The 13957-nt window shown below is 31.9% G+C and overlaps 1 long non-coding RNA gene across 1 annotated transcript; it reads left to right on the forward strand.

Annotated features, from left to right (window-relative positions):
• The first annotated feature begins 6004 nt into the window (after positions 1-6004).
• On the forward strand, positions 6005-13368 carry LOC149921288 (uncharacterized). Its single transcript, XR_016477461.1, has 3 exons — positions 6005-6212; positions 12165-12274; positions 12863-13368. It is a non-coding gene; the product is annotated as an uncharacterized LOC149921288 (long non-coding RNA).
• The last annotated feature ends 589 nt before the right edge of the window (positions 13369-13957 follow it).

Here is a 13957-nt window from a genome sequence, read left to right on the forward strand (position 1 = left end):
CTCGTAAATGAAAGAGGTTAAATGGAAAACCAATCTGCCTTTGAATGTAAGAAGAATGTATATTTTAATAAAATTTACGTTATAACAGAATTTGAAAATACTCTCCGAATTATTATTAGATCTACACACTATCAAATATATATTTCAAATTTCAAATTTATTTTAAAGGGAATATAACCTTAACGCCATCTTTATGGAAGACACCGTCACAATTTGAACCAGAGTTTATAACTAGCGCAATAAATATCTAAAGTCATATAATGGAGAGAGCAATACTTGTAGTGTTGGTGTTCCATTTAAGCAATAAGTGTTCGCTTATTATTAGATTATTAAAATTATTAAATATTGTTTATTTAACTATTTATATATTTGTCTAATTACCAAATAAAGTATAACTGTTTGGCTAAGATATGACTCTGAAACTTGTAAAAATGAAACTAGTTTGAGGCTTCCACAACAGAATTTATTAGAAACCCGAAAGGCTGTACACTTTTCAAAAAAATTGCTAGGATCAAATCAAGGTTCGTAAAAATGCTTTCCCCACTATAAGGTTGGCTCACGCGGACGCGTCGGGTCCCACTTTTTATAAAATAGAAAATACAAAAGAAAATAATCTATTCTTTTTTAAACCAGGTTTTCATATTGACTTAAATTCTATCAAAACACTTATTTAAACAATTATTTATTATCACAATAATAAATTAAGATTTATTAGAAATTAAACAATTCTTAATTTATTACCACTTTAGTAGTTAAGGTGAACGAGAACAGGGTTATCTAGATTCATCATATTCCTAAAATAAAACCTCAGTCCATATCGTAACAGAGTTCCATCTTTCGGTAAAAGGTTTTGACGATGAATATCATTAAATTGGGTAGGTGTTGCCCCGCAGATTGGGCAGCATAGACGAAGCACCTGATAAAATACTAATCATTTTTCCGTCGATTACAGTAAGATTAAGACTGTACGCGACTGACACAGATATGCCCGGAATGTTTGAAGTGAAGATCTGCAGTTGTTCAAATTGTAGTTTTACCCAATCACTTTCTGCTTATATCGATTCCTTGGATTCTTTAATAAATTGAACTGTTATGGGCCGACAAAAGCGGCTCGATTAAGTTGGCCCGGGCGTAAAAGATAAAAGAAAAAAAAGTGTCCATAAAAATGCTATAATATTGCTCCGATTTGCTCCATCGATTTTAAATATTGCTCCATATCAATTAACTGACAAAATTAACTTTAATTTCTAAAGGCCAACTTAATGCTAGCCCGCCGAAATGGAAATTTTCCAAATAGGATAATATCAAAATATTGCTCCAATTTTGCTCTAATTTGCTCCATCGAAACCCGAATTTGCTCCAATTCGGTTAAGCCTTGATACTTATTTTTCAATCGGTGGGCTAAATTAACGGTAACCTAAAATTTCACATTTACAATAAAAACTCCACACACAAAATATGCTCCCATTTTGCTCCATTGTGCTCCCATAAATTAAAATTTTGCAACACATTAGGTAAAAAACTAAACGTTATTGAACCTTTGTGGGCTAACTTAATTATAATTAAATACTTATGAAAAATCAATGTACATCATTCCAAAAATAATGCTCTCATTTTGCTCCATTAGATAAAAATTTTGCACCATATCGGGTGAGAGTATAAAATGTTTTGAAATTGTGTGGGCCAACTTAATTATAATAATATGTACCTAAAATGAAAACGCTCATCCAAACAAAAATATTGCTCTAATTTTGCTCCATTATGCTCCGTAAGATTTAAATTTTGCTCAATAGTGGTTTCAGAAATTCCCTAGCTTACTAAGCATGGAGAATGAAGTAAAAACATTTAATTAAGGGGCTAACTTAATGAAATCTGAAAACCAGTTAAATTTTCTTAATACAACAACATATAATTACTTCAATTTTACTCTAATTTGCTCCGTATCTATCTATCTAGTTTTGCTCTGAATCCGTGTTAATTACGAAACTGAAATTAAGTATTTTCGGGCCAAATATTCAGATTTTAGAAAATTCTGAAAAATCAGTAATTCTAAAATATTGCACCAATTTTGCTTCATTTTGCTCCGTAGGATTTAAATTTCATCTATTGATTTTCAAAAATTCCCTAGCTTACTAAGCGTTGAGTATGAAGTAAATGCAATTATTAGCGGGCTTACTTAATGAAATGTAAAAGCAGTTAAAATTTCTTAATACACAAACCATATTATTGGTCCAATTTTGCTCTATTTTGCTCCGTATCCATCTAATTTTGCTCTGCATCCGTGTTAATTACGAAACTGAAATTAATAATTAGCGGGCCAAATCAATGATATTCAGGTTTCAGAAATTTCTGAAAAATCTACAATTCTAAAATATTGCTCCAATTTTGCTCCGTAAGATTGAAATTTTGCTTTATTGTGGTTTGTCTCTTAATTATTTAAAAAAAATTCCCTAGCTAACTAAGCGTTGAGTATGAAGTAAATGCAATTATTAGTGTGCTAACTTAATGAAATGTAAAAGCAGTTAAGACTTCTTAAAACACAAACCATATTATTGATCCAATTTTGCTCTATTTTGCTCCGTATCTTTCTAATTTTGCTCTGCATCCGTGTTAATTACGAAACTTAAAATTAATTATTTGCGGGCCAAATCAATGATGTTCTGTTTTTAGAAAATTCTGAAAAATCTGCTATTCTAAAATATTGCTCCGATTTTGCCCCGTATCTAGTTAGTTTTGCTCCACAATGTGTTAAATAAAAAACCTAATTAATTAATTTTGTGGAGATATTGTGTTAATTTTACACATTCAGATATTGACGTACATCTAAAATAAGATAGATACGATAAAGAATTTTAATTATTCGGCATTCAGGTACAGTAATGGATCATTGATTAAAAGTGATTATTTTTGCCCTTAGGTACCATCGAAGAAACCGATTTTGCCATTCAAAAACATATTGTTAAGTGTCCCATGCTAGTATTATCTATTTTTGATATATCGTTGCGAGTCCGACTTTCCTATGTAATGAACAAAACGTTACACAGCTGATATTGACTATTCTTGAAATCAATTTTGTATAACACATCAAAAAAGAATTTTGAGACTAAAGCTGGGTACATGACAACTGTTTCAGTGATTAGACATTAGTAAACTGTCTAATTGTAGTATTTATGGCGATTATTTATAATGATTTAGATTTAGGCCTAACCTCTTACTTAGTAGTTTATTTGTTTAATTTGATTATGTTTTTGTCGTAAAAATTAAAATTTTTCCTATTAGCTTTTTTTCAATTCTTACTAATAATATGTTGTTTTATTTTATCATGGAATGAGTAAGTAAGCGTGTAGAAGATGAAAAACGTTATCGGCTTAATCGTTACTTCCTAATCCGATTAAAATGTAACTTATGTTAATAGACGCTAAAAGAAATTATTCGCTCCAAAATAAAAACCGTCAAAAGGAAGGGTTTTTAAATTAAAAACGCGTGAATCTCGATGATATCGCCCATTTTTTCGTCGCACGTGTAATTATTTATTCTGATAATAAAATAGAATCACGTGGGCTTAGCAATATTTATCCGCATTTGTCTTAGCCAATAAGATTATCCCTTCCGAGCAAGCACGCGCCAATTTACACAATATAACCGTTGAATTTTTTCAAATCAATTTCTTTTAAGATCTATTAGATATCTTTTTAATGCTCCACTTATCCTAATTTACTATTTTTAACCTAGTATAAATATCCGCGTATCGCGTTGATTAGTTTCACTCTTCGGTGTTCCTCCACTCTAATGTTTTATTTGTAAATATACTAGTCATTTGTAAATATGCTATTTTAGTTAAGAAATACGTTGCTATTTTTATATTTGGCCTTTTGTCTAGTAATTAGTTGTTAGTGTAGTTTAGCTTTGCTGTCTACATTGGATTTAGAACTCCAATAAAGCGGTTAAAGCTTTTACCCGAATAATTTACCTGCAGGTGGCTCGGTCGGACATTTTGACGGTAAAATCACTCGTATCCCAATTGTACACTCTTTTTCAAAAGTCTTTGGCCCTGGGCGATTTTGCAGTAAAAACTGAATATTTCAAAAACCGTTAATCGCACTGAAACTTAACTAGAGATAATCAATAAGGGTACCGTTGTCTATCATGTTGAGCTGTTTCCGTGACGTAATTTTCAGCACGCGCCAAAATACGCCCATTACTTAATCTATAGTATATTTTTTTTAATATTAGGAGCAATTTTTCATAGTGAGCAAAGTAGGCAATCCCTAAAATCTGAAATTTCTTCACGCGCGAATTTCTCGTTTACAATGCCATTGCGGAGATAAAAATCTTCCAAAGGACTTACTTGAAATATTTTTAAGGCCTCTCTTAAATAACCATGCTAAAGACAGAAGATAATTCGTTAAAAAAATTCACAAAAAGATAATATCACGAAAAGTTCTAAAAGATTAAAAATCATATACTTTAAAAAATATTACAGTAACAAATTTTAAGATATTGTAAGCGTGGTTATTAACTTCCTTATGACAATTAATATTTGAATTGTGATAAGAATTAATATTTAAATTGTGGTAAAGAACTGTAATTTAAACTGTGATAAAACTGAGCTTACTTAGTTTTAAGTGATTAAGGTATTTCAGAATATTTTATTTGCGAAAGATAATACAAATTTATGAAAAAAGCAACTAAGAGGTGTATATTTTAATAAATTTCATACATTATTGAATTCCATTCCTACAAGATCTTGAATAATACTATTTCTATGCCTACGGTTTTAAAATGCCAAGTTTTTGACTGGCTTTATTCGTGTTTTAGCGGTAAAATTTCAAAAACACCTTTTGAGAAGTACCGCCGCCTCTCGGGAAATATCGCAACTATACCCAGAAGATTTACCCCTCCGGTGACAGAGCGCGCACCGGCCTCTAAGTATTACGGAGGCACCGGCTGACGACACTAACCGTTAGGCTAAACAATGCCTTACTAAGATCGGCAAAAATTCACAATACGTAAAATGTAGAATCTTACATATAATTTTATTAGCGAAAATAACGAAAGTATAATGACATACAAGTCAATTCTTTATTTATATTTTTCTATAAACTCGATTGGTAACTGAACTTCATATTCATTACGAATAACGATGAAGATGGGATAGAAAAAAATCCCACTCCGTTTCTACACTCGTAGATTTCTCGCCGGTGGGCCACCATGATTAATGCGCTCGAGAGAGAAGAAACGAAACGCTTTGCACACCTGACGTTTTACCTACTTACCACCGACTCTTCGGATGAGGCTTTTCTATGTAGAGATTTTTCGCGTTCCCGCTAGCGCTTGACAACGCAAACTGGACGGATCCCGCAAGCTTGGCTTGCTATTACACACACACACGGACGCGGTCAGCCTATAATGACTCGTGATTACTAAAGAACACGATTCATAAAAACATAAACTCATTCGCGCTCACCTCTTACTAGTCTTTTTAAGGGTATATTTTCGCAAAGTATGCCTGCCTTTCAATGTATTTTATACTGAAATTGTTATATCAAAAATTAAAATTAAAATAATACGATGAAAATTCAAATAACAATACCGTCTTTAATATTATTATTATTTAATTTTATTTTTATTTTAATTGCAAGGAATTTTACCCAATAATTTCTATGATTGATTATCTGTGGCTAAATTTCGGAGCTTTTCAACTAAGAGTTTTAACACGAAAGCGTATACGAATATTTAATTCATGAACGACAGGTTTGGAATTTTGATTTATGAACGCGCATTTTTTAATTGTACTAAAGTCATTACTTTGGCGTAAATTTTAATATGTAGACTCGTAAGCCATCGGTATCAAGTATACGTTACTTGGAACTAATTGCGTCTGTAGCGTGCATGGAAAGCATCTTTGTCAAGGTTGTCAGGCTATAGTGCAAAGAGGAACTTTCGAAGTAAGAGTACTCCAGACGCTTCCCCGAATTAAGCTGTTTGCGCGAACAGTGACGCGAACACCCAGTCTCAATTACATTCTACGTAAAAAGCACGTTAGTAAAGATCACAAAACTCGAACGTGAAGTATCTCTCCAAGGTAAAGGAAACTCTGTATGTCAACTACACGATTCACGGCTTTGCGATAAAAAGGTGCGTAGGACACGGTTACAGAACATTGCTGGTTTGGAAATTGGCGGAGTTTGCTTCCTTCAAATTTCGTTCTCGTAAGAATTTGCCTAATTATTGTATTTAATGTTTTTGGTAAGATAAACAAACAATCCTTTAAGGGTTCCGTTTTAGATTTATTTATAAGTATTCGAATTCCTAGGAAATATATTGTAAATAATATTATTTAATAATTTGTAACAGTTAACTGAGAAAATTTTAAATTGTAAAGGAATGCACGTGTTTAGTTCAGAATTATGTACATTCTAATGGAAATATTTAAAATTTAAGGCTGTGGGATAAAAAATTTGAAAGAAAAATACATACTACGAGCTGAGTTATGTTGCTTGATAAGGCACCATATTTTTGAAACGCTTATTTCTGGCGTTGATTTTCAATGCTATAGACCTAGTGCTTCCATATGCGGGAAATTTTTCAACCTTTAGAAACGCTAGAAGGGGAATAATGCAATTTAAGAGGGAAAATGGGAAAAACGATGGAAATTTAATAAAGGGTCATTATAAAAGTAATGAAAGTCACGATCTAAATACCTAAAGCAACTTTTGAGGATATGTTTATGCAAAATTATTCAAATATAAGTAATTTTGTAATAAATAAAACCTTAAATTTGGATTTATTTTCAGAATTAATCTGAATATCTATATAAATTAGTATTAAGAGCGAGGGATACAAAATGGAAATTTCTAGGTCAAAAACGCAAAAAACGGATTTTTCATTTAATGGAATTATCGCAAGAGGAAAATTTTAGATATCAAATAAGGAAGCCCTGTATAGACATAGCGTTTAATACTATTCAGCTAGGCTAGGCTAATACCCAAGGCTATGCTGTCGTAACTGGATTCTGCAGTTTTGCGTTTCAAACTGCAACTCGCAAAATATTATAACCTTAATTAATGATTAATATGCTGTTTAATATGTTAAATAAAATTTTTTAATAAATACATATGAAATTAAACGGTGAAAGGAGTTTGCAACTTTCTATGTAAGCTAATTCTCTTAATGAATTTAATGAATTTATAAAACAGACATGTACTAAATTCTATCTATTCAAGTCTGCACTTATAATTTTAAACTTCTGGTTTTAAGTAGAATACTTCAGTATTTAAATTTAGCATGCATAATGAAAAACTGAAGATCCTCACAAGTCAAGTACGCGCTGGTAGTAAAAAAGAGTGACATTAGAGTGACATTATTATGACCACATTTCTTTCAAGAAAGGCCTGAAGAAATGTGTGCAGTTACACTGCAGTAGCCTGTTTGAATTGTTAAAGGGACTTTCAAGAAAGACTTTGTCAAATTGAAATAAGTCATTCAATCGTAACTTTGGGTTTACAATGTACGGCATGTTAACTTTAATAACTTTCTTGATTAAATTGATTGCAAATCTCTTTTATTTATGACTTTTTTACAAGTTTAGTTTCTATAATGAGTTTCAGCAATTTAAATGTTGTAATTTTACACGTAATCCTTTACAATTTAAAATTTTCTCAGTTTACTGTTACAGTTTCAAGGCTCAAATTTAAGGAAAGGGTTTTAAAATATATAAAAGTAGAGGAAATATTGATGGAAATTATTTTAGAAATATATGTTGCTTTTTAAAATAATTCCAAAAAATAACTCCAATATCTGTGCCTTCATAGGTCCCAACTACCCCTTAAATCAACCTTCCAACTGCTTTGATAAAAGCATTTTTTATTTAATAGCTGTCCCTTTTCTCTGCCTCAAAAGGCATATTTGATTTTTTGCCTAAAATTTATAATTGAAGATAAAAGCCATAACTTAGAAAATAAATAGGTTTTATTTTAAAATATATTTTGAACAGACATTTTAATATTATTGAATGTAAATTGTTAAATTTTAAAAAAGCTGCTACTTCATGACTTAGAAAAAAAACTTTATTTTATTCGGAGCTTTCGGTTCGTGGTCCTTCTTCAGCGAGTGACTGTTACAAGTGATTCCTTAACACGAATACAAAACCAAAAATATTTCTACCATTGGGCAATGAGCTTTAACCCTACTCTCGGACTTTCATCGCGTGTTGCAATACCGTGCCAGACTATCGGTCGCCCCACTGGGTTCTCCGCGTTAAGATTATTATATACTAAAAATACTATAAGACGCTACCGTTAGGTAGCCCAGAAAAAAACGTATTTACAAGAATCGTTCAAAAATTATACAATGCTTAAACTTACAAAATTACATATATGTAAAAAACAACAACATTACTAATTAATTCTATTTATAGCAGTTACCTTATGGGCTACAAATTCTTTAGGTAAAACTGTATCAATTCTGTCCTAACTATTCTTCTATACAATTACCCTATATTTTAATTTTATATTTATCCAAATGAAATAAACCCCCAACCTTTTACTCCAACTGAGCCACTTTCCAGATTTAAATTCCCGCCTTGTTCAATGAACACTGACTCTTTGAAATTTCTTTTAAACCAATTAGTTTCGTTACAAATCATTCTCGCCGAATCCCATTCAATTTTATGCTTATTATTGTTTACTATATGATACGCCAGGCCATTTTTTTATCTTTCTTTTTTACACAATTTTTATGTTCGTTCCGTCTCTTTTGCAGACTTCTTTTTGTTTGACCTATATATGTTTCCTTACAGTTGCAGTCTATTGCGTAAATAACCCAGGTTTTTTATTGTCTTCAATTAGCGGTTTATTTTTTACAATATTTGATTTCAGCGTGTTTACGGTTCTGTTAACTAACGTTACACCAAGCTTTTTTAATTGACGCCTCTGTTTTTCACTAATATTTTTTATGTAAGGTAAACTAAGTACATTTTTAGGGGTCTCTTTTTTTATTATAATTTTCAGATTATTATCATTAAATATAGAGTTAATTAAGTGTTTTGGATAACCACTATCAAGTAATTGTTGACAATACATCTCTTTATCATTAACAGGGTGATCTGAAATGTATTCTATTCTTTGTTTCAGGGAATTAATTAAACCTATTTTAATGTTGATATGGTGGCAAGAATTAAAATTTAAAAACGTTTTTGCGTGCGTAGGTTTTTGGTACATGGAACATTCGAACTGTCCATTTGGATGTTTGACCATTACGTCAAGAAATGGAAGGGCTCTTTCTATCTCCCCCTCCATCGTGAAGGAAATGTTTTTATGAATCTTATTGACAATATTTAGTAACCGCTCTTGTAATAAGGCTTTTTTCTTTATGAAAAATATATAGTCCATAAACCGATACCATAGTTTTATATTATCCTTAATTTGTTATTTAAAGTAATTTAAGATATTGATTATTATTTTATATATTTTACTTAACATTTTGAAATAATGATGATAATTGGTTATGTCATGTCAAATTGAGTTTAAATTTCCCACTAAGACTTAGATAACAAGATAATAGGTGTATAACTGGTTTTAGTTAGCAAGTGAAATATACTAATTTTGGTAAAACTTTCAATAAAAAACAGACCTTTGATAAGATAGTTATTATGGGTAGCAAAGCATTATTTGTGAAGAGCTTCTAATCGTTTACTTTTATATTAATCATGTATCAAGAGTTTTCCAACTCTGCCGAGCTTTCAAATAAAAAACCAACCACGTGTAATTTATATTCACCGAGGCAAAGTGTTAGTTATATTCACAAAGCAATATAAATAGAATGGGATACAGTACACAGACATTGTAAATCAAAATAGCCACAAAGGCAATTAATATGAATATATGTTATATTAAAAAACTAAAAAAAATTATAACGCAATTAGTGTAAATAAGCACATTTTCCAACAGTACTTGAATGGTGGGTCTCCAGTCCTGTTCTGGCTGTACTACCTTACAACGGTATGGCTTGTACACAACTGATCCTCAAATAACAATAATTTCAGTCTACTCACTCTTGAAGCTTTTGAATAATTAAGACGCTTTTAAGATAATTAAGTTTGAATGCCCAAAACGTTTATTGTTATGAAAAATTATTAAAATATTTACCATACTTCATTACTGTAATTAAAATTCTCAAAATTATTTACACAATGCTAGATGGATACACATAAATCAAAATTCAATGATTTCTTTTTTTTTAACTCTGTACAAAATCAGCTGGGTAAAAAAACTTATGGAAGAGATAAAACAAAATTAACTTTAAACTAAATTTCACTCTCCACAAAATTCTTTCTGGTACTACTAAATACTTTATTTTTAACCTAGAATATATGATCGGGTTCTACGGGCAAATTTCCCCCTACGAAGCAAAGGCTTAACAAATAAATGTTAATTACGATAATGATAATTTTTACTTAAAAAATTATTAATTACGTATAAATAATGCGATTTAAATTAAGTTCCCATAAGAAATGGTCTATTATTTCTTGAGTAAAGTGCGAAAAACAACGTTAACTCGAAGACGGACAAAATTTGATTTTTCATTTTTCCGGGAAGCTAGGTACGAGCTGATCTGATCAGTTGGCCTTCCATATCAAAAATGGTACACTAACTCATTACAGTACGAAGGTTCTTATCTACAGTCGACTAACTTTCGTTAAATGACGGGATTCCAATACTTTTCTCGCTGAAGTTGACAGTAGCAACAAATCTGTATGGCTATCTCTGTACTGTACACCAACGCTGTTTCATTAATATTAATTAAAGTACTGGCTGGCAATAATTGTTGACAGTAAGAATAATCCCGCTAGGGATCCACAATACTGAATCTTGGGCATGAAAATCGCTTAAAATAAAGTCTTAAAATTTTTAGCGACCTGACTATTGATTTTCCTGCGCTTAACTGTATTAATTTTAGCCATAGGAAATCACACTGACCCCTAAAATAAGAATGGCCTACTCTAAGAGCTTAGCTTTTTAGAGTAAAATGACAAATTGACTTATTCTTGTATTAATATAATAGTGGAAAAGCCCGCCTTCCAGGCGGGTCCTCGGCTACTTGGGTGTTTCGAGGCACTCCACCCCAGTAAGCCCCAACCCCTTTTCCCATGGGATAATTTCCGTGGCACCCTATTCCCCATAGTCGAACCACCGCATTAAGGCACCATTCCCCTTTGACCCATGCGAGAATTTCCGTGGCACCTTTTACCCCACAGTCGAACCACCCCAGTAAGGCCCCTCCCCCTTTTTCCAATGCGATAATTTCCATGGTACCCTTTTCCCCAAAGTAGAACCACCCCAGTAAGGCCCTTCCTCCCCTTTTTCCATGTTATAATTATCGTGGTACCCCTCCCACTTTTTCACATGTGATAATTGCCGTGATAACCATTTCCCCATAGTAGAACCACCCCAGTAAGGCCCTTTCTCCCCCTTTTCCCCATATGATAATCATCGGGGTACCCCCTCCCCCTTTTCCCATGTGATAATTACTGTGGTACCCTCTCCCCCTTTTCTCCATGCGAGAATTTCCGTAGTTCTCCACACCCCTTTCCAATGTAAGAATTTCCGTGGTACCCTTTTCCCCGCAAAAATAACTCAAACTCGCAGTCGTACCAAACTCCCCCTGTACCCCTTTAAACCCCTGTATCCAATGGCTGATGCATAAAAGCCACGGGACTAACGTACGCCGAGAGAGCCATGGGACTTTCAAATCGGAACGACCCCGAACACACCTACCCTCCCCTCCCCGTTTCCGAAACTCACAGGCCTTGTGAAACTACCCCATACGATCCCCCACCATTCCGAAATTCGCGGCGGAAAGAGAGAAATTTTCGGGTGTACTGCGGGTTGGTATAAACACGGCCCAACTCACAGGGGCTACAAGATTTTGAGAATTTTTAGAAACTGACATTTGCGTCACATTTGAAAATTTGTAATAAAGTAACTTAAAACCAAATCGGAAATCGATGCCGACTCGATGCGAAAACGTGAATCGCAGCGTACGTAAAAAACATTCCACGTGACGCTCGCGCCCAAAATCGGTTGACGAACGAACCTACTTACCACCCAACCAACAGCTTTTTATTATATAGATTTTCTAATAAAACGTTTTTGATTATTAAGGTAAAATCCCGGTGAACTGTACGACATCATGGGCTCGAAACTTTTGGCGGTTTTCTTGGTGTTGACGCTCTGCGCTGTCCTTGGAATTGGAGCAGTCGAAATGCGAGCAAGTAAGAAGGGAATTAAACTAGTGTTTACGGAAATTTGTCGATTTTTTGGATTTTTACAAAGGTTTATTTTACTAAAAACGGATAAAATCAATAAGGCTGGCGCCATCTGCTACAATCGTATGTTAATAATTACCGCTATTATGTCATTTCGGGAAGAATTTTTTATTAATGGAATATATCGGTTGAAACAAAACCTTGCTCCTTAATTTAAGCTCTTTGTAAAAAAGGATACAACGCTCTCCAATTTTCGCTCTCAGTAAAACTCCATTGATAAACTCTTAATTTTATCGCAGTTTGAAGAAATTCTTACAATGAACTTAGCTTGTCCGTAGCACAGTTGACACCAATTTTGTGGTTATCATAATGGTATTTTAAAAATCCTATTTAATCCAATTTAACATAAAAGTAGGAAATAGACCAATTAAGAGTGATATAGTTTAGTATCTTCCATTTCGACGCGCAAACCAAGAGTGATCTGGATCGAGATGAATGACGTGACAGAAGGATTTAAACAATCAAATGCTCCCCGGAATCTTGCACATAAAAAAAATCGCGTAAAAAGAATTAAAAGAAATTGAATATTTTCAGAATGTAGGGACAAAGAAGCAATTTGCAAAGACTTGAAATGTGCGGAAAAACAAAATGGATTTTGCTTGAAAGTTTTTCTTGGGGATTCTTTTACCTCTGCTTGCGTTTGCAGCTGCGCAACTAACAATGACTGCAAAACATTTAAGACTAAAACAGGACGAGCTCGTAAATGCCTGGGCCCCAATAAAAAACAATTCTGCGTTTAAATGTATGAAGAAAGTATATTATAATTAAATTAACCTTATACTAGATTGTGATAGCACTCTTTTTGTAATCATTAAATCTGCACTTAATTTAAAATATATATGTGAAATTTCCTATTTATTTTAAAGGAAATATAAACTAAAAGCAAATTGAACAAGAGTTAATAACTAGAGCGAGAAATATCGGGGAAAGTTTATACAAGAATGTTTAGGCAAGCTAGATGAGCGTTGTGTAGCAATCTTAAAACTTTGTCCAGAATTTATTGTACCAATTTTTGTATCAATAAAGACGTTTGGAAAACATTTTTAATAAGTCACAAGTTGGTAAAAGAACTAAGCGTGCGTTTTAATTATAACAATAATAAAAATAAATAAAAAATAAAAATAAATAAAAAAAATAAATAAAAATAAAATAAAAAAAATAAAATAAAAAAAAATAGAAATAAAAAAAATATATAAAAAAAATAAAATAAAATAAAATAAAAAAATATAAAAAAAAATATAAAAAAATAAAAAATAATAAAAAAAAAATAAAAAAAATAAAAAATAAAAAAAAATGAAATAAAAATAAAATAAAAATAAAATAAAATAAAAATAAAATAAAAGGTTTAATTAAGGAAAATGGACCCAACGTAAATTTAAATTTCGTTCTCTGATTTAGGTGGTGACCTTGTAAATATGTAAATAAGTTTTTATTGTTCTTTTATTGTTTTTTTTTCTTGTTTTTTAAATAAACGCCCTTCGTTCTGCGGAGTGGCTTAAACCTAAAAAATAAAAAAAATACAAAAAAAATACCAAAAAAAAAATAATAAAAATAAAATAAAAATACAAATATAATAAAATAAATATGGCAACGCTACCTGGCATCTGGCCAATTATGAAAAAATCGCAT

This window comes from Leiobunum rupestre, chromosome 11 (genome assembly GCF_980474605.1).
Source record: "Leiobunum rupestre chromosome 11, qqLeiRupe1.1.hap1, whole genome shotgun sequence".
Classification (NCBI taxonomy): domain Eukaryota; kingdom Metazoa; phylum Arthropoda; class Arachnida; order Opiliones; family Sclerosomatidae; genus Leiobunum; species Leiobunum rupestre.